This window comes from Triturus cristatus, chromosome 5_1 (assembly GCF_964204655.1).
Source record: "Triturus cristatus chromosome 5_1, aTriCri1.1, whole genome shotgun sequence".
Lineage (NCBI taxonomy): Eukaryota > Metazoa > Chordata > Amphibia > Caudata > Salamandridae > Triturus > Triturus cristatus.
In genome coordinates, this window is record NC_140587.1 from 155,494,713 (window position 1) to 155,517,410 (window position 22,698).

Here is a 22,698-nt window from a genome sequence, read left to right on the forward strand (position 1 = left end):
ATTTATCTATTGGTCTGGTCAACTGCCACTCACATAGTGCTTCCGCCCACTTCACCTATTGGCACTCCTGCCCTGTGCCTGGTGTATTTGATCTGATCCCGTGTACAGATCGCCTAAAAAGACACGCTTTTCAGAGCCAGGGCAATATTTCATTTTGACAATGGTTTCCTCCTTCCATTCTTTATCCTCTCTTGCTGTTGATCATTCTTGTGTGTTCAAACTGTGGCATCAAGTTCCTGTGACGTGAATCTAAACGAACCAGGTCCATTTAATATATAGTCGGTGTACTGTTCATGCTTTACTCAATTACAGAGAGCCTTTCAGCTATACATGGCCCATATGAATATTTGGTCTGTTCTATCATATATGACCCAATCATTCGTATCTAGTCCATTCTATTATATAACAATATCATATATGGCCCACCGTGCAATATATTCTCCATACAATCATTTTTGGCCATTGCTACCATATAGGGTCCATTCTGTCCAATATGTAGCACTTTTTGGCTGGCATAGCTCATTCTCACATACATGGCCCTTTCTTTCACAAGTGGCCCATTCTCTCATACATGGCCCTTTCTTTCATGAGTGGCTCATTCTCATACATGGCCCATTCTTTCATGTGCAGCCCATTCTCTCATACACGGCCCATTCTTTCATGTGCGGCCCATTCTCTCATACACAGCTCATTCTTCCATGTGTGGTCCATTCTCTCATTCACGGCTCATTTTTTCATGTGCGGTCCATTCTCTCTTACACAGCTCATTCTTTCACGTGTGGCCCACTCTCACACGGCCCATTCTTTCATGTGCAGCCCATTCTCTCATACATGGCCCTTTCTTTCATGAGTAGCTCATTCTCATACATGGCTCATTCTTTCATGTGCAGCCCATTCTCTCATACAAGGCCCATTCTTTCATGTGCGGCCCATTCTCTCATACACAGCTCATTCTTCCATGTGTGGTCCATTCTCTCATACACGGCCCATTCTTTCATGTGCGGCCCATTCTCTTCTACATGGCTCATTCTTTCATGTGTGGTCCATTCTCTCATACACGGCTCAGTCTTTCATGTGTGGTCCATTCTCTCATACATGGCCCATTCTTTCATGTGCAGCCCATTCTCTTCTACATGGCTCATTCTTTCATGTGTGGTCCATTCTTTCATACATGGCTCTGTCTTTCATTTGTGGTCCATTCTCTCATACACGGCCCATTCTTTCATGTGCGGCCCATTCTCTTCTACATGGCTCATTCTTTCATGTGTGGTCCATTCTCTCATACACGGCCCATTCTTTCATGTGCGGCCCATTCTCTCATACACGGCCCATTCTTTCATGTGTGCTCCATTCTATAACTTGCACATGATGCATGGTCCATTCCATCTCATAGGGTCCTTTCCTTAATATGGACCATCTTGTCATATGTGAGGTCCAATTGATCACATTAGGCCTGTTCGATCACATGGTGCACTCTATCACACTTGGCCCATCCTATGGTGGATGCATTGAAGAGATGCTCTCCGCTTGGCCCATCCTATGGTGGATGCATTGAAGAGATGCTCTCCGCTTGGCCCATCCTATGGTGGATGCATTGAAGAGATGCTCTCCGCTTGGCCCATCCTATGGTGGATGCGCTTGGCCCATCCTATGGTGGATGCATTGACGAGATGCTCTCCGCTTGGCCCATCCTATGGTGGATGCATTGAAGAGATGCTCTCCGCTTGGCCCTTCCTATGGTGGATGCATTGAAGAGATGCTCTCCGCTTGGCCCATCCTATGGTGGATGCATTGAAAAGATGCTCTCCACTTGGCCCTCCTTATGGTGGATGCATTGAAGAGATGCTCTCCGCTTGGCCCATCCTATGGTGGATGCATTGAAGAGATGCTCTCCGCTTGGCCCATCCTATGGTGGATGCATTGAAGAGATGCTCTCCGCTTGGCCCATCCTATGGTGGATGCGCTTGGCCCATCCTATGGTGGATGCATTGACGAGATGCTCTCCGCTTGGCCCATCCTATGGTGGATGCATTGAAGAGATGCTCTCCGCTTGGCCCTTCCTATGGTGGATGCATTGAAGAGATGCTCTCCGCTTGGCCCATCCTATGGTGGATGCATTGAAAAGATGCTCTCCACTTGGCCCTCCTTATGGTGGATGCATTGAAGAGATGCTCTCCGCTTGGCCCATCCTATGGTGGATGCATTGAAGAGATGCTCTCCGCTTGGCCCATCCTATGGTGGATGCATTGAAGAGATGCTCTCCGCTTGGCCCATCCTATGGTGGATGCATTGAAGAGATGCTCTCCACTTGGCCCTCCCTATGGTGGATGCATTGAAGAGATGCTCTCCGCTTGGCCCATCCTATGGTGGATGCATTGAAAAGATGCTCTCCGCTTGGCCCATCCTATGGTGGATGCATTGAAGAGATGCTCTCCACTTGGCCCTCCCTATGGTGGATGCATTGAAGAGATGCTCTCCGCTTGGCACATCCTATGGTGGATGCATTGAAGAGATGCTCTCCGCTTGGCCCATCCTATGGTGGATGCATTGAAGAGATGCTCTCCGCTTGGCCCATCCTATGGTGGATGCATTGAAGAGATGCTCTCCACTTGGCCCTCCCTATGGTGGATGCATTGAAGAGATGCTCTCCGCTTGGCCCATCCTATGGTGGATGCATTGAAGAGATGCTCTCCGCTTGGCCCATCCTATGGTGGATGCATTGAAGAGATGCTCTCCGCTTGGCCCATCCTATGGTGGATGCATTGAAGAGATGCTCTCCGCTTGGCCCATCCTATGGTGGATGCATTGAAGAGATGCTCTCCGCTTGGCCCATCCTATGGTGGATGCATTGAAGAGATGCTCTCCACTTGGCCCTCCCTATGGTGGATGCATTGAAGAGATGCTCTCCGCTTGGCCCATCCTATGGTGGATGCATTGAAGAGATGCTCTCCGCTTGGCCCATCCTATGGTGGATGCATTGAAGAGATGCTCTCCGCTTGGCCCTATGGCTTCGCCTTGGGTGTTGCGGCGTGGTAAGCTGTACCGGGACAAACCATCCCTGCTCCCCTCTCCCCCTCTCGCCTGCACTGCATATGAGGTAAACTCTGTTCACTTAAAGTATTCAAATCCACGGGCCAACAGGTTTAATGATTCCAATCGCCCATTCGTCATTATTGACTGATTTCTTTTTATTGGGCATGTTGGCGCGTTGAGGAAATTGGATCAATAGAACTCTTAAGGAAGGGGGGGGAGAGAACATGGACACCTAATGGGATTCCGAGACAAAAACTCTATTAGCATTAAAGCCCCGAGCGATAAAGGGCCATCATTTAAGTGTTTGTTTTTAAATCTGATGAAGTGGTATATTAGCAACACTTCTCCGGCTGCTTCTGCTTCGGAACATCTTGTGTTGATTCTCCAAAAACTGCGCGTCAGCACTTCCGCGCACACCGCTGCACCGTGCCAGTCTGCACCCGAGACGACATATCCAGCGAGCTAGGGACCGTCAGCTGACTGACGGCCAGTAGATAACTCCTAGGGTCAGAGAAAGTGACCCTAGTCCTGTAAGGCTGGTCCAAAGGGTGCAGGGAGGGATTTAATGGAATGGAATGCGTGCTTCCAATGACCATCGACCTAGGGACCGTCAGCTGACTGACGGGTAGTACATACCACCACCTAGGGTCAGAGAAAGTGACCCTAGTTCTGTAAGGCTAGTCCAAATGGTGCAGGGAGGGATCTAATGGAATGGAATGCGTGCTTCCAATAACCATCGAGCTAGGGACCCTGAACTGACTGACGGCTAGTACATACCACCCAGGGTGAAAGAAAGTGATCCTAGTACTGGTAAGACTTGTCCAAAGTTTGCAGAGGCGGGCGGGAGAGGGTTCTATGCAATGGAGCACTTACCAAATAATTATTTGAGTTAGAGACGTAAACAGACTGAATGAAAGTACTTCCTAACCAGAGGTAAGAGGCCTGGACCATGCCCTTAGTGACGACAAGTGCGACATTCTAAGCAATGGAATAGTTCTATCAACCAATCAATCAGTAGATTTGTAGCGCGCTACTTGTCACCCGTGAGGGTATCCAGGCACTGAGTGGTACCTGCTAGAGAGGTCTGTGCGACACCGCTCAATAGTAAATGGCAGTTTGACTCAAACACAGTATTGTTTTTAATTAATTTATTTATTAAGCTTAACGCACCCCCAGTGTCAGGTTCAGCTCACCTTATTTTTATTATTTAATCATGGATTCTGAATTTGTGTGGTGCCCATGCATGCAAAAGGGGCTGCTTCTGGGTGCAGGCATGCGTTGGAAGCGATATAACGAGGCGGTGGTGGGGTGACGGAGGAGCAGCCTGTGCCGGGCAATGGGTGTGGGCATCCGCTGTAAGCGATGTAAAGAAGCTGTGCAGGAGCGACGGAGGAGCAGCCGGACCGTGCACTGGGCGCAGGCATCCGCCGCAAGCAATGCAACAAGGCTGTGCAGGAGCGAAGGAGGAGCAGCCTGCCCCACGCACTGGGCGCAGGCATCTGCCGCAAGCGATGCAACAAGGCTGTGCAGGAGCGAAGGAGGAGCAGCCTGCCCCACGCACTGGGCGCAGGCATCTGCCGCAAGCGATGCAACAAGGCTGTGCAGGAGCGACGGAGGAGCAGCCTGCCCACCGCCCACTGGGCGCAGGCATCCGCCACGAGTGATGCAAAAGGGCTGTGCAGGAGGGACGGAGGGGCAGCCTGCCCCGCCCACTGGGCACAGGCATCCGCCCCAAGCGATGCAATGAGGCTGTGCAGGAGGGACGGAGGAGCAGCCTGCCCCGCGCACTGGGTGCAGGCATCCGCCGCAAGCCATGCAAAGAGGCTGTGCAGGAGCGACGGAGGAGCAGCCTGCCCTGCCCGCTGGGCGCAGGCATCCAACGCAAGCCATACAAAGAGGCTGTGCAGGAGCGATGGAGGTGCAGCCTGCCCTGCCCGCTGGGCGCAGGCATCCAACGCAAGCCATACAAAGAGGCTGTGCAGGAGCGACGGAGGAGCAGTCTGCCCGCCGCCCACTGGGCGCAGGCATCCGCCGCAAGCGATGCAACGGGGCTGTGCAGAAGGGACAGAGCAGCAGCCTGTGACGCGCACTGGGCGCAGGCAACTGCCGCAAGCGATGCAACAAGGCTGTGCAGGAGCGACGGAGGAGCAGCCTGCCCACCGCCCACTGGGCGCAGGCATCCGCCACGAGTGATGCAAAAGGGCTGTGCAGGAGGGACGGAGGGGCAGCCTGCCCCGCCCACTGGGCACAGGCATCCGCCGCAAGCGATGCAATGAGGCTGTGCAGGAGGGACGGAGGAGCAGCCTGCCCCGCGCACTGGGCGTAGGCATCCGCCACAAGCGATGCAAAGGGGCTGTGCAGGAGCGACGGAGGAGCAGCCTGCCCCGCGCACTGGGCGCAGGCATCCACCGCAAGCCATGCAAAGAGGCTGTGCAGGAGTGACGGAGGAGCAGCCTGCCCCGCGTACTGGTCGCAGGCATCCACCGCAAGCCATGCAAAAAGGCTGTGCAGGACGGATGGAGGAGCAGCCTGCCCCGCGCACTGGGCGCAGGCGTCCGCCGCAAGCCATGCAAAGAGGCTGTGCAGGAGCGACGGAGGAGCAGCCTGCCCCGCACACTGGGCGCAGGCATCCGCCGCAAGCCATGCAAAGAGGCTGTGAAGGAGCGACGGAGGAGCAGCCTGCCGTGCCCGCTGGGCGCAGGCATTCAACGCAAGCCATGCAAAGAGGCTGTGCAGGAGCAACGGAGGAGCAGTCTGCCCGCCGCCCACTGGGCGCAGGCATCCGCCGCAAGCGATGCAACGGGGCTGTGCAGAAGGGACAGAGAAGCAGCCTGCCTGCCGCACACTGGGTGCAGGCATCCGCTGCAAGCCATGCAAAGAGGCTATGCAGGAGTGACGGAGGAGCAGCCTGCCCCACCCACTGGGTGCAGGCATCCACCGCAAGCCATGCAAAGAGGCTGTGCAGGAGCGACGGAGGAACAGCCTGCACCGCTTACTGGGCTCAGGCATCCGCCGCAAGTGATGCAAAGGGCTGTGCAGGAGTGATGGAGGACATGCCTGCCCCACGCACTGGGCGCAGGCATCCGCCACAAGTGATGCAAAGGGGCTGTGCAGGCGCGACGGAGGAGCAGCCTGTGCCGCTCACTGGGCGCCGGCATCTGCTACAAGCGATGCAAAGGGGCTGTGCAGGAGCGATGGAGGATCAGTGTTCGCCGCGCACTGGGTGAGGGAATCCGCCACAAGTGATGTAACGAGGCTGTGAATGAGCGACGGAGGAGCAGCCTGCGCCGCGCACTGGGCACAGGCATCCGCCGCAAGCAATGCAAGCACAGAGGAAATCGCTTCCATTGATTGTTTTTGTGCAGGAAGGTGTGCCTTTCTGTACAAAAACAATCATCCCTAAAACGCAGAGACACTTGCGCCATGGTGCAAGGATGCCTGCATTGGCACATGACAACCAATCAAGTGTCAGCGCAGGAAAAGAGGACATTTCTGATGGATACAGCACATTCCAGCCTTTTTCTTTTGCCGCAGGGCAGTGCAGCAGGAAGGCTTGTGCCGCTGCCCTATAGCAAAATATTGTAAATGAGGCCCTAAATGTTTTCAAGCTCATCATGCTTAGAGTCAGACCATCCGATCGAGCTTAGAGTAAGAGAAATGGAAATGAATGAGAGACAGGAAAATGACAGAGAGGTAATGAAAAAGGGACAGCTAGAGTGGTGAAAAAGAAGAAGCAAGTTTCAGATGGATGAGGGAGAGAGATAGGTGCGATGGAGAGAGAAGCAAGGTAAAGAAAGAAATGAGCCGTAGCTGGAGAGAAAGATGCAGAGAGAGAAAGAGGAATAAATAAGTAGATGAAGTGAGGTAGAGAGTTACGCAAGGTTAAAGAGTGAGATAGAGAAATAGCCAGAGCTGGAGATACAGAGAAGAAAATCTAGATAGACGGGAAGGGTAGGGTACAATGAGAGGTGAGATAAAGAGATAGCTAAGGTGGCAAGAGAGGCACATTGGAGTGTGCTGGATGCACAGAGGGGTAGGCAGGTAAATGAATGAATAAAGGAATGATGAGATTTTATATAGCGCACAGGTACTCCCAGAGTGTCCCGACACTTTAGCATCAGACTGAGAACGGAGGAGAAAACCTGAGCCAATGCCCCCCCCCCACACCCTAACTCCTGAATATAAGTGTTTTTAAAGATTTCTTGAAACAACTTTCTTCTGTTATTGCTGTCAGCTGTCTTGGCAGCTGGTTCCACAGACCTGTGGCAAAACCGTAAAGGAAGGGCCCCCTCTATGCTGTTTTTTGTAGCTGGTACTGTTAGCAACCCAGCCGGACTAGAGCACAACACTCTTCCGGGTCTGTAGGCCTTAATCCTTTCATTCAGGTAGGTTGGGGACCCTACTGTAGAGTGTTTGATGAGTAAGAGATGATGGCTTGAACATTAATCGCTTACACCCTGGTAGCCAATGCAGCTTCTCACGAAAAAAGTGATATAGATGAATGTGTAGGAAGTTTATACAGTGAACGAACCACCATATTTTGCACTACCTGTAGTCAGTGAGTTAGAACATCTGGAATACCCAGATAAAGGACATTGGCATAATCCAGCCAGGATGGTATCAGTGCTCTCACCACTATCACCGATACCTCCTATAGGATCAGATGCAAGAATTTTCTAAGCAGAACACACACGCAGGATTTCACCACTGTGGAGACTTGGGCCTTAAAAGATAGCTCAGCTTCAATCAATACACCCAGATTCCATGCCACCGTTATTAGGTCAAGCCCCCAACTAACCAGGAGACAGATTTGGCCCAAACAACAAGACCTCGGTCTTATCTGGTTTGCAATGGAGTTTATTCTTTCTGAGACAATCAAGAATGCTTTTAGGCAGCAAGCGAATGCTTCTTTGGCGGTGGCTGAGTCTCCTTCGTAGGTTAATAGTAGCTGTGTATCATCCGCGTAGGAAAATAATCCTAATACCAAACAATTCCACCAGAAACACCAGGGGAGCAAGGTAAATGTTAAAAAGGGTGGGACTCAGGGTAGATCCCTCAGGCACCCCCCATTTCAGCTGTTTTCAACCATCCAGGGAGAGGATGTGGCATAACCGCTAGAGCAGTCAACCTCAGAACTGGGGGACCTGTTTGAGTCTCGGCAGGGGCGCTCATATCCTGGGATTCTGGACAAATCACTTAATCTCCCTGTGCCTAACAACAATGAATGTGTCCGTCTATAGCGCAACTGGTGCTCATGTAAAGCGCTCTGATACCTTCGGGTCAAGTTTGTGCTATATAAACTCAGAAAACAATAAACACCAGCTCTCTATTATCCAGGAATGAACCCAACCGAGAGCAGTGTCTGCCACACCCAAGTCTTCCAGCTTTTTTAACAAGATACTGTGGGCCACAGTATCAATACTGCAGCAAGATCTAACAGCCCCAAAGCCACGTTAAGGCCGGCGTCCAGACTCAGCTTAATTGCTCCAGTGATTTCTAGTAGCGCGGTCTCCGTACTATGACTGGAGTGGAAGCCGGACTGGGATGGGTGTGGTACGTTGTTACTGTTAAGCAGTGGTGGCCGACACAATGAAGAGGTGGTGGGGGGCGTGGAGGGAGCGCAGGGGAGCGCGGGTGGTAATAAAAAACACAAGTGCTTATCTGAAGCTGCCTGCCGAATCGCTCTTCATGCCTCGGTGTTCTGCTGCTTCACTGGGACAGCAGGAGAGTCTCCTTGTGCAATCCCCATGCTGCTCTCATGCTATGAGAGCAGCATGGGGATTGGACTGAGCTGGCTGGGTTGACACTCTGCTCAGGACAGGGAGTCTGTACTGTTTCCCAAACCCAGCTGTTCAATACAGCCCGGTTGAAGAAACCTTAGGGCACATGTGTGTTTGGCCGGCCTGAGATGGCCAGCCAAACACACATGCACACTTATAAGTGCACAAACCAGTCCTCCTCCTCCTTCCATGGCCCCGGTCCGCCCTGCCCTGCACACGCTGGCTCAGAGCCGGCAAATGAGAAATAAAACAATTATAGTATATCGTTTTATTTTTCACCTGCTGGCTCTGAGCCAGTGGGGCGACGCTCCTCCTCCATCGTTGAAGAGCCGCTCCTGCTGGTAAAGAAGTGTTAAGTTGGGTGTTTGCACACTTTCCCAAGATTTTTGCTGCCGCAGGGAGTAGTGAAACTGGGCGGAAATTTGCTGAAATATCTGGGTCCGCATTGGCCTTTTCTATGAGATGAACAAAGAAGTGTGGGACTCAGAGAAGCATAGACAGATGCAAGGTAAAGAGTGGCTGGTGAGGGAGAGAGAGGGGTAAAATGATAAGTGAGGTAAAGACAGCAGTGAGGAAGAAAGGGACGTGAGGTACACCAGTGAGGTTAGGTAGTGAAAGCTGGGGTGGTGGGTCTGCGGCCAGATGGAACTCCCTTCTACTCTCCATGCTTGGTGGGGGAATGCAGCCTTGTCCTTCCAGGCCGGCTACTGTTTCATCACTTCTTCCTAAGCCAGGGTCTGCCTCTCCTCCTTGAAGGTTAGCACAGGGAACTACTTTTTTTGTCCTTAAAAACTCTGTGAAGTCCAGTCCAGTATTTTTGTAAAGTGCGAACAATTACCCGAGGGTGTCAAGGCGCTGGGGGCCGTCTGGAAGATTAAGCGAGCTATTGCCCAGAGTCACATGGTGGTGCTGGGCTGATCTGCCTCCGGTGCCAGGGATCGAACCATGAGCCCCCAGGTTCCGGAGTCAGTTGCCCTGGCCGCTGCACCACACCTCTTCCCTGAAGTGCATTTGTTTTCTTGCTCTCTCCTTCATGTGCTACTTTCCCCTAAAATATAACCTCCACCCTGTGCGCTCTGTGTTGCACCCTCCTCCACCAAAGTGTTCCCCCAACCTGACTTTTTTTGATTCATTTTCATTTTAATAATTTTTGTACATAGTTTTAAAAATATATTTACTTCTTTTGCCTTAAGCTCCTCCGTTGCTTTCTCGTGCTGTCTTATTCTTCAGTGATACCTCTGATGCATCCCACTCCTCCCATCGGGGTCCACTACAAAGAAATATATATTTTTGTTTATTCTTTGGAAGGCCGTTTGCTGCCAAGTGGCTCAGTTTTGAAAACATCTTGCCACGCTTTAAATTATTATTCTTTGTTTACCACTCTGAGTGACGCCAAACTAGAGGGGTAAATAAAAAAAAATGAAAATGGCGGCTGCATGTTGACGTGCGCATGTGTACTGAAGCCTGCGTGCACGTGCGTATGGTGTGAGGAATAAATTGTTGTTAAAGCCTCGGCGGGGGATAGGGCGTCCTTCCCACCCCCTCTGTCTCTTTTATAACCCACAGCAGCACCCAACTTGAGCAAGCATGTATATAAATAGTTGTCCAACCTGGGGGTCGCATTCTAGAACACCCTTCTGTGAAAGGTGGTTGAGTCCAGGCTTCCTGCAGGATCTATTGCAGCCTGTTATTAGCCCCCCCAAACAATGCATATCCCTGTCAGCCACCCTCATGCAGACTGCAAGGCTCCAAACAAGTGACGTGTTAGCAAACCACGCTTTTAGGTCCTGTCATTACACCGTTAGGTGCACACTATGAATGACACCACTATTAAAGGGGCTATCTAGTGGAAAGAAGAAACTATTCTCCTTACCCAAAACTGCAGTACTGCAGTAATGCAGTGGTCTGGCATACAGGTGAGCATGACTCAGTCACAGCTGGTGAGATACCTAAACAAGCATTGACATAACCTAATGAGACATATTGGCTTTGTTAATGTTTTTAGCCATGTTGAACAGCATCACGGCTGCTGTGCACCAGTGTGAAAAAAAGACCTAATGACAAGAATGTTGCGTCATTTTGTAGTGATGCGCATGCTTTCAACACACATGCACGTACTTACAAAAGGCACTGTTTTGTCTCTTTCTTTACAAATCCGAGGTGGATCGTTAAATTGGAAAAAGTAGTGCAAAAAAAAAATGGATGAGCTAGTTGCAGGAGTTGGCGGGGTAGAAGCAACACGGTAGGTGGAGAGAATCAACAAGCAGGAGAGAACATGGGTGCAGGAGAGCGCAGAGTGTGGGGGTAGGAGCACACAGTAAAAGAGAGCAACTTGGAGTGTGGGAGGTAGAGGGCAAAACAAGTGTGGGTGGTGGGAGAGAATCACATGGACAGAGAACAAGGGGGGATAAAAGCCCATGAGGGAGACAGCTGGAAATCACATGCATTCTCATGGAGTGCTTAAACGAAAAGAAAAAAGTGAGCAGAGGACATATATAGGACACATTCAATCTAAGACATGATTAAAGAGGCTATGCTTCATGATAGGAACAGAGTTATATATTAATGGGGTAACCCGGTAGACCACTGGACTCGGGTATAACTAGGTACACAAAAAACTGTCACAGTGGAAACACATTTAGAAATGTAAAAAAGCCATACATCTGTTAGCAATACAAACAAATTTTACGACAACACCTGTTACTTGCATGTATGCACATTATTTAATGTCCAGTTTCTCAGTCCAACAAAAGGATCAGTAATTCAACACAGCGCCAAAAGCATCACAATATCAACATTTTCAAAAGTATCTTGGTGTAAGGTACGTGATAAGTGCAGGATTTTAGGGATTAGTGCAGGGCGTAGTGAGGGAGGGAGGTTGTGAAAGATTTAGGAACATCCACAATTCAATTGAAGAACCTGACCTGCCAGTTAAATGGCCACAAAACTTAAATTAGATAACACAGACTAAGACAGCAGTTGTACATTCACTGACAATCTCCTGTGTTGATTGAGGAAATGAAAAAGTCGACGTTTCGACCCCTGTTAGAGCCAGCAAATTGGTTTGCTTGGGGTTGGGGTCTTCATCAGGACCGGGGGAAGGGCTTACACCTGGGGGCAAAAGGTCAAAAATAAAGAACCGTGAGGTGTGTCTATGGAGGACCATTACAGTTAAGAGAGAACAAATGTGAAAAATAATTACCAGCATCAGCAGCAAATGTCACGCTGGAAAAATTGGGAAGGGGCCAGTCAGTGCTCCTAGGAGGAAGGAAAAGAGACGAGGAATACTAAAACCATACTTAAAAATCGGGTGTCAGTAAAACCTAAGTGACCAGAAATACTCACCCAAGGTGTAGTATTCCAATGCTCGAAAAATGAGACAAGGGAAGGCTGAATGTATCAGCATAAACACTCATCCAATGGTGTTAGAAGCTGGAAAGAAAGGGGGGGAGATGGCGTTAATGATCTCCCACACTCCAAACCCGTTGTGAAACAAAGCGCATATAAGGTTACTAACCCTGAATATATTGCGCGGGAAACATGCGAAGCAAAATTAAGTATCAGCGCATTCATGGTACGTCTGCAAACTATGGCGGGGCGTACAGAAGTGTAGGGAATCCCAAATACAATGAAAAAGTGGCAAGACTCACTCGTAAAATAGCATTGGGGGAAAGGACCACTGAGTACTTGGGCTGCAACATACCTCGAGGGCCGCGCCGTGGAAACTGACAGCTAACCCTGGGTGTCGTCACAGGACTAAACAAATACGGGCCAATCGCGCGCACAACCAATTGGTCGCGCCTTGATTGGTAGGCTTGGGGGTGTGTCAGGTCACGTGTTCATGTGCGAACCCGGCCAAGGGTCTGGAAGTTTAACGAGAGACGGAGAGAAGCGAAACCACCGCAGCTGCAAGCGATAACATACCTCGAGGGCCGCGTAAGTCGGTCTGACAGCTAGCCCTGAGCCGCGTCACCCGATCAAATATATATCGATCAGACGCGTCCTGATTGGTGGAGGATAAAGGGTGTGTAATGATAGCTAAGCTGATGTCAGCTCGTCTAAAGCAGGGACCATTTGCTGGTTCTTGATTCATGATCACAGTATTAAAAAGCAATACATTAGTATGTTATCGCTTGCAGCTGCGGTGGTTTCGCTTCTCTCCGTCTCTCGTTAAACTTCCAGACCCTTGGCCGGTTTCGCACATGAACACGTGACCTGACACACCCCCAAGCCTACCAATCAAGGCGCGACCAATTGGTTGTGCGCGCGATTGGCCCGTATTTGTTTAGTCCTGTGACGACACCCAGGGTTAGCTGTCAGTTTCCACGGCGCGGCCCTCGAGGTATGTTGCAGCCCAAGTACTCAGTGGTCCTTTCCCCCAATGCTATTTTACGAGTGAGTCTTGCCACTTTTTCATTGTATTTGGGATTCCCTACACTTCTGTATGCCCCGCCATCGTTTGCAGACGTACCATGAATGCGCTGATACTTAATTTTGCTTCGCATGTTTCCCGCGCAATATATTCAGGGTTAGTAACCTTATATGCGCTTTGTTTCACAACGGGTTTGGAGTGTGGGAGATCATTAACGCCATCTCCCCCCCTTTCTTTCCAGCTTCTAACACCATTGGATGAGTGTTTATGCTGATACATTCAGCCTTCCCTTGTCTCATTTTTCGAGCATTGGAATACTACACCTTGGGTGAGTATTTCTGGTCACTTAGGTTTTACTGACACCCGATTTTTAAGTATGGTTTTAGTATTCCTCGTCTCTTTTCCTTCCTCCTAGGAGCACTGACTGGCCCCTTCCCAATTTTTCCAGCGTGACATTTGCTGCTGATGCTGGTAATTATTTTTCACATTTGTTCTCTCTTAACTGTAATGGTCCTCCATAGACACACCTCACGGTTCTTTATTTTTGACCTTTTGCCCCCAGGTGTAAGCCCTTCCCCCGGTCCTGATGAAGACCCCAACCCCAAGCAAACCAATTTGCTGGCTCTAACAGGGGTCGAAACGTCGACTTTTTCATTTCCTCAATCAACACAGGAGATTGTCAGTGAATGTACAACTGCTGTCTTAGTCTGTGTTATCTAATTTAAGTTTTGTGGCCATTTAACTGGCAGGTCAGGTTCTTCAATTGAATTGTGGATGTTCCTAAATCTTTCACAACCTCCCTCCCTCACTACGCCCTGCACTAATCCCTAAAATCCTGCACTTATCACGTACCTTACACCAAGATACTTTTGAAAATGTTGATATTGTGATGCTTTTGGCGCTGTGTTGAATTACTGATCCTTTTGTTGGACTGAGAAACTGGACATTAAATAATGTGCATACATGCAAGTAACAGGTGTTGTCGTAAAATTTGTTTGTATTGCTAACAGATGTATGGCTTTTTTACATTTCTAAATGTGTTTCCACTGTGACAGTTTTTTGTGTACCTCATGATAGGAACAAACAGAAAACGGACAAAAAAACATCTAATCAGACGTGGAGCGAATCGAGTGACAGGACAGAAACTAATGGTAAACAATGGTTGGGATCCCTGTATGTTCTTGGAAAGCCCACAATATGTCTTTTGCAACCAGATAACTTGTGCTGTCTGGAATGACCAACATAAAAAAATCTTTTGTGGTGGGCAACAAAACACACAGAAAGAGCACAGATAGTCAGCGGTAATGCTAAATTTAGGGTTTATGGGTTAGTGGTGGTAAAGGGCTCTAACAGAAATTTTAGGGTTTAAGGGTGGGTAATAGTACAGGTCAGTAGGAGTAATTTTAGGGTTTAGGTGTGGGTAGTGGTAAAGGGTGGTAAGGATAATTTTAGGGTTTAGGGGTGGGCAGTGGTAAAGGGTGGTATGGGTAATTGTAGTGTTTTGGGATGGGTAGTGTTGAAGGTTACTCTTAGGGTTTAGGGGTGGGTAGTGGTAAAGGGTGTAGAGTGTAATTTTAGGGTTTCGGGGAGGGTAGCGCTAAAGACAGGTTACGAGTATGTTAGGAAAAAGCTACCATCATAAAAGCAAAACAATGTGCATGTAAACGATTTTTGCATTAAATGCAGAAGGGTAACAATCAGCATATTCAATTGCCAAACAATAAGTGAAAGTAACAGAGTTATCCAGCTTTTGCTAAAGTGTTGCACATAGTGGAAAGCACATTCCAAGAGATCAAAGGAAAGCTTTCTCACAGTACCCAAGCAACCAACAGAAAGGCATCCGAGTATAAAGCTAAACAGAACTGTTAATTACTGGAAAGTATCAGTGGATTTTCCAAAGAACTAAAAACGTGTGCTAAGGTGCTTTCTTCCTGGTAGAGAAGCACATTTTATTACCAGCATTAAGATCTTTGAAAGCAGACAGAAGTGGAAACAGAAAACACTGTCCCTGGTCAAGCAGCAAAATTGCCGGGGATGTTTGTTTACATGCTATAAAGATAACACCAAGCTCTCTTCATGGCTAACTGACCTACAAACCTTAGCAGTTGTAAAAACAATATGACATCTTTTGGCATCTCAGTGGAAGGCATGTTGTGGCAGCTAGTGAAGCACACCCTGTGAAAAGTGACCTTTAAACAAAACATACACTTTCATGCGTAAAAAAGGGCCTAAAAAACTGAGGTAAAAACCAAAACAGCTTCTAGTAAAAGTGACTGCAGAATCCACAAACACCTTACAGAAGCCATACAGACAGCAAGTGGGGAGGACAAGCTGCAAGGACAGATAGCTTTAAAACATGCATCCACATGAAGCGCTTCACAAAAAAAGATTTCCCAAAAAGCGAACAGTTGTGAAAGAATACAAGAAACCACTCAGTGAGCCAGTAAACAAGCAATGATCCATGGAATGAACGAACCCAAACTGGACAGCATAAAACAAACAAAACCAGAGAACAGAAAGCATGCAAATGTAAATGACAAAAGGCAAGGCCAATGGTAAGCAATGGGCGAATGCATTTTTAGGCCAGCTTCTAGCATGTCCCTAATATGTCTTTGCAACCAGACAGCTCTGCTGTCTGGGAGGCTTCGACCTAAAAAAGGATATCTGCTTCTCTTGAAAGAAGTTGTTATCAGTGAAACAACCTTTTAATGTTGATGTTAAAATAGTAAGAGAAGATCATTAAATGAGGCCTTTCCTAGTGAAGGGGTTTGCGCCCTCAACCCATGTTCAGTGTACAGAACATGTACCATGCTTAAAAAACTACAGACTATGCTTAAACAGTCTCCCCTAATACTCTCGCTTGGCATGTAGCAGGCACAGGTTCTTGATGTTTAAATGATCTGAACAATCGGACTTGCATGTCTAAGCAATCTGCCCTGGACATAAAGCAATACATAATGTGGGTTCTCCAGTCCTACATACTCAGATTGTATACACAAATACATTCTTCCCCCTATATTTCTGTGGTTCTTTCTGAATCCTGAGTGAGTGTTGTCTAGAGGATGGTTATTTTCAAGGTGGGTTGTGATTTGCTTGCTTGATGGGCTTCCCAATCACTTTGGATGGATAGCAGAGCAGAAAGATGGGTCAGAAGCTACTCAGTTGGTTTGGATTGGCTGTGGGCTTTTAGTGGGTGTTGATTTCTGCAAGTTTCCATTCATCAGGGAAAAGTGGCAGACGTGATGGAGATGTTAATGATGTGGGTCAGGGTGGTGCTGATTGGTGATGTTTCCTGGTTGTAGATGTGGTGTAGAACATAGGTCAGGTGGGGCCCCTGAGTAGCTGGTCTGCATGATTGCTGCTGTGTTATTTATGGGCAGGGTTGCCCTTTCGGTCAGGTGGCCATCTTGGTTGGTAGTGAGTAGGTTAGCGATGAGTTCTCTGGGGTTGGGTTGGTATGCGAAGTTGCTGTAGATGTTTGCAATTTTGCTGTGGAAGAAGTTGGATAGGTTGCTGCAGAGTTGTGGGGAGGCAGTAAAGTTATTGAAAGTGACTGCGGGCGAGGTGAAATCCATGACGATCAAGAAGATCTTTTTGCAGCTGCTGGAGCATCCTTTGATGAAGTCCACTGGTGCTTTTTTCTAGGTGTCTTATTTGCTGGTGATAGCGTCTGAGTTCAGCCTTGTACGTAGTTCTGTCGGTGATGTTGTAGCTGGCACGCCATTTCCTTTCTAGCTGTTTAAATTGTTGTTGGGTGTCTCGAAGGTCCGCTGTGTACCAGCTGTCCTGCTTGTTTGATCTACTATGCTCGTAGGGTTTAATGGGTGCGATGGAGTCCGCACAGTTCTGGATCAAGTTGTTGACATTGTTGATGTACTTTTTGAGGTTATCTGTGGGGCTAGGTTGATCTGTGCTGAGGGCGCTGACCCAGTCTAATTCTGTGATTTTACCCAAGCTGCAGCTTGGAATGCTGAATCTGGTAGGGGTGTTGACTTGAGGTGTTTTGATTTGGAAGTGGATGATGGAGTGACCGGTCCATGTGAGCTGTGTGGTGGAGTTGTATTTCATGCTGTTGCATGTGGTGAAGATAGGGTCCAGTGCGTTTCCTGTTGTGTGTGTTAGTTCTGAGACGAGCTTGGTGAGTCTGACGTTGGTCAAGCTTTCAAGTTCTGTGGAGCAAGGGTCATTTTGGTCTTCCAGGTGAAAGTTGAGGTCACCGAGGAGAATGTAGACTCTGGAGTTGATGGTGAGTGGAGCAATGAACTCTGTGATGAGGTTGGTAAAGGTGACTCGTGGTCCAGGTGGTCGGTAGGTGAGGGTTCCATTCAGGGTTAAGTTTTCGGAGTTTTGCAGCTTGAAGTGCAGGTGTTCCATGAATTGGGTGACGTTCTCTGTGGATGTTGTGCATTTGATGGATTCCTTGTAGATGATAGCAAGTCGTCCTCCTGGCTTGTTAAGGCGGTCCTGTTGTGCGATTTTGTAGCCTGCTGGGATTGCCATGGTAATGTTGGGAGCCAATGAGGGGTTGAGCCAGGTCTCTTTAGTGAAGAGGATGTCGAGTGATTTGCTGCACAGCAGGTCCCATATCTTGGTTGTGTGTTTGCTGAGTGATTGTTTGTTGAGAAACATATTTGTGAGTGGGTGTTGATGTGCGGGTTTGCTGGAGTGTAGGTTGGGGGCGTAGGCGTTCTTGGTGCTTGTGTGGTGTGTGTTTTGGGAGGTAATGTTGAGGGTGTTGTTAGTATTTGCACGGGGTGTGAGTGGGTGGATACTGGAGAACCGACAGTGTGTCCAGGTGAAAGCTCCTACCGTAAAGTGAGGTGCAGCACAGCAGCAGCTGTGGTAATGGCATCTGGGGTCTAGTAACATAAGGAGTGATGCGGAGAGACGGGTGTAGACGGCTTACCGTTTTTAGCGCCTTCGGCATGTCTGCTGCACGTCCGTTTTGCAGCTGCTATTAAGTAGGTCCTGGAGAGGGGGAAGGAGTGTAGTGTCAATGACGGCATAGATTGTGAGCTGAAGAGAAAGGCTCAGATGGGAGGAACAAAAGAAGATTGAAAATGGTGGGAAGGAATGAGGAGAAGACCATCTAAAATGGATGCCAGAGAGATGGAGGTAAAATATGAAGAGGGGATGAACAATGTATAGCCCTGGCATATAGGTAGAAGGTGACATCAACATATGAAATAATGGTCAAAGGGGAGCAGTATAAATGGAAATGTGATGGGGGGAATCATGGACAGACCCCTGGGGAGCCCCATATAGGAGTGGAATGGAAGAATAGGTTTACAAAAAGACAGAATAAGTATGATCATAAAGATAAAAATAAAATAAAACCAGAATACAACCATGTCTGAAAGACCGAGGGAGGGCGAGGTAAGGAGAAAACCACATCGACGACCGATCAAGAAGAGTATATAAAAAAGAGGGCTGGGTGCATCGGGCACAGATAAGATGGTCAGAAACAGTAAGAAGTGAGATTCATTAGAGTGGACAGGGTGTTACTTACATTGGTAATATTATTTCTGATGGACGATACAGCTCCCACAGATGAAACTTGCCAGCAAACACCTGGCTGGACCTGGTTTTTTTTAGTAATAGGAAATCTCAAGCATCAGATGGTGCTCAATAAGACTGTCTGTGGAGCCGTGCAACTACAGTAGAAGTTACACATGCTATACCATGATATATAATGCACCTCTGATGCAGGTGCCATTCGTTTAATCCGTGTCTTAACAGAGCCCTGAGTTACAAAGGTCAGAGGTAATGACATTAAAGTAAAAAGTCATCTCATCTTTGAGAGGGCAGATGAGATGGTGGTAAGAAATTTGCATGAGCTGAATTATCTATCAGAAAGAACAGTACCGAGATGCCTGTTGAATGTGTGGGAGCCTACCGACTACTCGGTGCCGCAGACGTGGTGGGTGACTCTGGGATATATGGTTGCCAAGCGTGATATTGCCCAGCTGTGGGGATCCCAGAGCACCCCGACAGTCTCGGCCTGGAAGGAGCATATGGACTGGTGCATGTTTCGGGAAAAGGTGGTGTATGTGGCGAGAGGTAAGCCTGCGACATGGGTGAAAGTGTGGGGCCCCTGGAACGCCTACCGCGGGGGAATCTGTGCTCCACCCCTACTGCCTGATCCATCGCCGGCCCCGTCCCCTTAGCCAACTCATCCACCCGGTACCTGGGCATCGGGTGTCCCCAATCCTAGTTCTGATCTCTCCCCCCCTTCTTGAGACTCCTATAGATGGCTAGATTCCCCCTCTAGGGGAGCACGTGTTGCTATTTCGATTGAGGATTGCCTTGTGGGTTTGTTTGTGTTTGCTGTGCTTTAAATTTAAAATGGAACCGTATGATGGGGTCTGCATAATGTGACACGCAACGATGTTATCTCCTGTAAAAGCTCGGCAGCGGCACCATGTGTTTTACAAATGTATACCGTATGCTCCTTATATTGCTAGCGGCCGGCCGGAAGGTTGTAGGCCCATACTTGTACAATTTTTTTGAGTCCTGTAATAAACGGTTTAAAAAAAAAAAAAAAAAAAAAAAAAAAAAAAGAAAGAACAGTACCAAAAGTACAATTCTTGCTTGAACAACTTCCACACCACTCCATTAAAACTGAAACTGAATGTAAAGCAGGGAAGCTTGCAGAACTGCCATGTCTAACTGAACATCTTCTCCTCTGTCCATCTGTGAAGAATAATGTTTAGTAAGGAAGTGCAGAGTGGACCAATTAGTGGCCTTGCAAGGCTCATGACCTTGGGCTCCTCTTGAAAGACCATAGTTGAGTGGGATTTAATGGGGGTTTTGTTTACTACCTCATTGCCTGCCTCACTGTCAGTGGGATCCATTTAATAACAATTGGTTTTCTGACACCTCTGCCCAGTTTACTCCGTTTAAAACCTGAAAGCAGGCTGTCATCAGTTCTGAATGGCTGTGCCCTGTGAATACACTGGCTGAACGTCTAACAGGGATCTAGTCTGTTCAGCCGCTCCTTGTTCCTGGAAGGGCGAAGGGGTGGAAAGGATGAGGACAATAAAGGACTTGAGCTGCAAAGAATTCTTCCACTACTTTAGAGAGGACAATTTAACCATTAGCACTACTTTATTTTTTGAGTAAAGGATAAATGGAATGAGAGCTAAAAGGCTCTGCACTTCTCTGACCCTACAAGCCAGGTTACTGCCAAAAAGAATGTCTCCTTCCAAGCAAGAAAGGGAGCAGTTTGGAGATTCCAGCGTAGAGAGTGTTACCGCAGTCCAGCCTGCTGGTGATGAGTGCTTGCATGACAGTCCGTCTGGTGTTCTGAGGCAATCATTATAAAATCCTAAATGCAGAGCCTATTAAGAATATTGGAATGCCAACCTGACATATAGAACAGAGATGTGCATGTCTGCTTTAATTGTTGTATTGCTTTAGAATTTGGTCTGTAAAGAGAAGTGTTGTCAGGGGGTGGTCAATGCAGTTATGTTTTTAATTCATCTTCATGTGTTTATGACTCCTTTTTCTGTTTATAGCTCGAAGGAAATTAACCTAATACAAATTTGCCATAAAAAAGAATATCAGAGCTAGATTCACGTCCCGTGGGAACCTGGAAAATAAATGGCAGAAAAGTCTTTTGAAACCATTATTGGAATCCAGCCAGTACTGGAAGTTATAACAATATGGTCTTGATCGTCGAAGATACAAGTAGAAATAGCTGTTAAGTAGCCTTTGGCAGTTCATAATGTAAACCTTTTTTCAGACAGCGAAACTGCAAAGTTTAACTAATTTCGCCAGGGGGTCTACTGAAACTCTGTGATGCCAAGATGCAAATGCTGCCCATCAACTGCCCACTAGCAAAATCACCCTCGCTTCAGAAGGAAATTTGTAAGGGGAAAACTCTACAATCTCAAGTTTAGGGCATGCATGTTTAGAGTCGCCTCCAGAAATGGAAGAGGACCGGATCCTGTCTTTGAGGCTCCTGTAGTCCTGCTAGAGAATGTTTCCACAAAGTCTGCCAACACAGCCTTTTTTCAGTGGAAGAGGACACAAGGGGAGGAGGACGAATCTTTGAGATCTTCCACAACCCCAAACTTGGGTAGGAAGACGATATACAATATTCCTGAGGTCTCTATAACGGCGGTTCTTAACCTGGAGATCTGCAAAACCTACTCAAGGTGTAACAACTATTAAAAAAATTAAATATTATTAGCAGATTAGTACACAAAAAAGCAAAATAGTAAATGTTAAAAATTTAAATGTTCTGTAAATGTGAAGGAATTTTAAACTGGAGGCTAAAAATGAAGTTGGTACACTTAGCATGGTTCATTCATGAAGACATTGCAACCGCACCACACAGAATTTAATACCAACTATTGATGGCTGAATTGAGGCACTGGTATGCAATGACAACAAAAGAACATGTATTACCATTACAAAAAAACAACATGAGATGGTAGAGTCTAGCGTATCAGCGCGTTTCTTAAAAATAAAACCACATTTTCAAAAGCTCCATCCATGTTTGTGATTTCAATACATTTCATATTTTGTGTATTTGTTTGAGGCATACTTGGTTCTTTATGTTTTATGTTATTTTAAGGTTCAAATCCTAGAAATTGCTAGGGCTGGGGTCCCCAGCTTCCAGAAGTGATTTAGTGGGGGTTCACTGAAGTCAAAAGTGTAAGAATCAGCATGTCTTCTGATTATGGTGTGGAGAACAGCTTCAGAATGGTGGTATAACATTAAACCCCTAGTTTTAAGAGAGATTTAGATTTTTCCCTTTAATAGGCCACTTGAAGTCACTATCACTGATCGTCTTAGTGTGCATGAAGGCAAAGAGACCGCATGATGAAGCATCATGCGATCTACTAAGGGACCTTCGATATCGTAAGTGAATGTGTAACTAACATCTGTGTGGGCTTGAAGAGTAAAGATTTGGGAAAAGACATCTCATAAGTTTGTGATGGAAAAGACGAAAATAGTAGTTTTAAAATACCATGAAACTCTGAAAATGTAGATTCCATGTCTATGATTTCCATGAAAAAAGAAACTGTTGTCAACAGCAGATATGGCGCTTTGGAAACATCCTTTAACCCGCAGTCGACAACGACCAGCCTTTACAAAGCTGTCACTACCCAGACTGCGACGTTACCAGGCGTTACTTTAACCGGCAAGTCGTTACAATGACTTGCTGTAGGGGGCGTGTTGTTGGACTGGTGTTGGATGTTTAAGTCGAACACATTCCCTACTATTGTGTAGACTGGAGTTGTAATAGTCATTTATACTATTCCAAAGTCCAGTGCCCCGAAAAGCAAGTCATTGTAACAACTTGCATAGTAAACTAACGCATGGTAATGACGTAGTCAGGGTAGTGACTGCTTTATAAAAGCATACGGGGTAAAAGCATGCGGGGTTCCATCGAACAACCATAGCACGAGTGTTATATAGCTTTGTTTTGGGTCTGCTCAAAGAAACAAACACAATGTTAGCACATACTCGTTGGGAGACAGGTCAGTGTCTCTCACATCCACA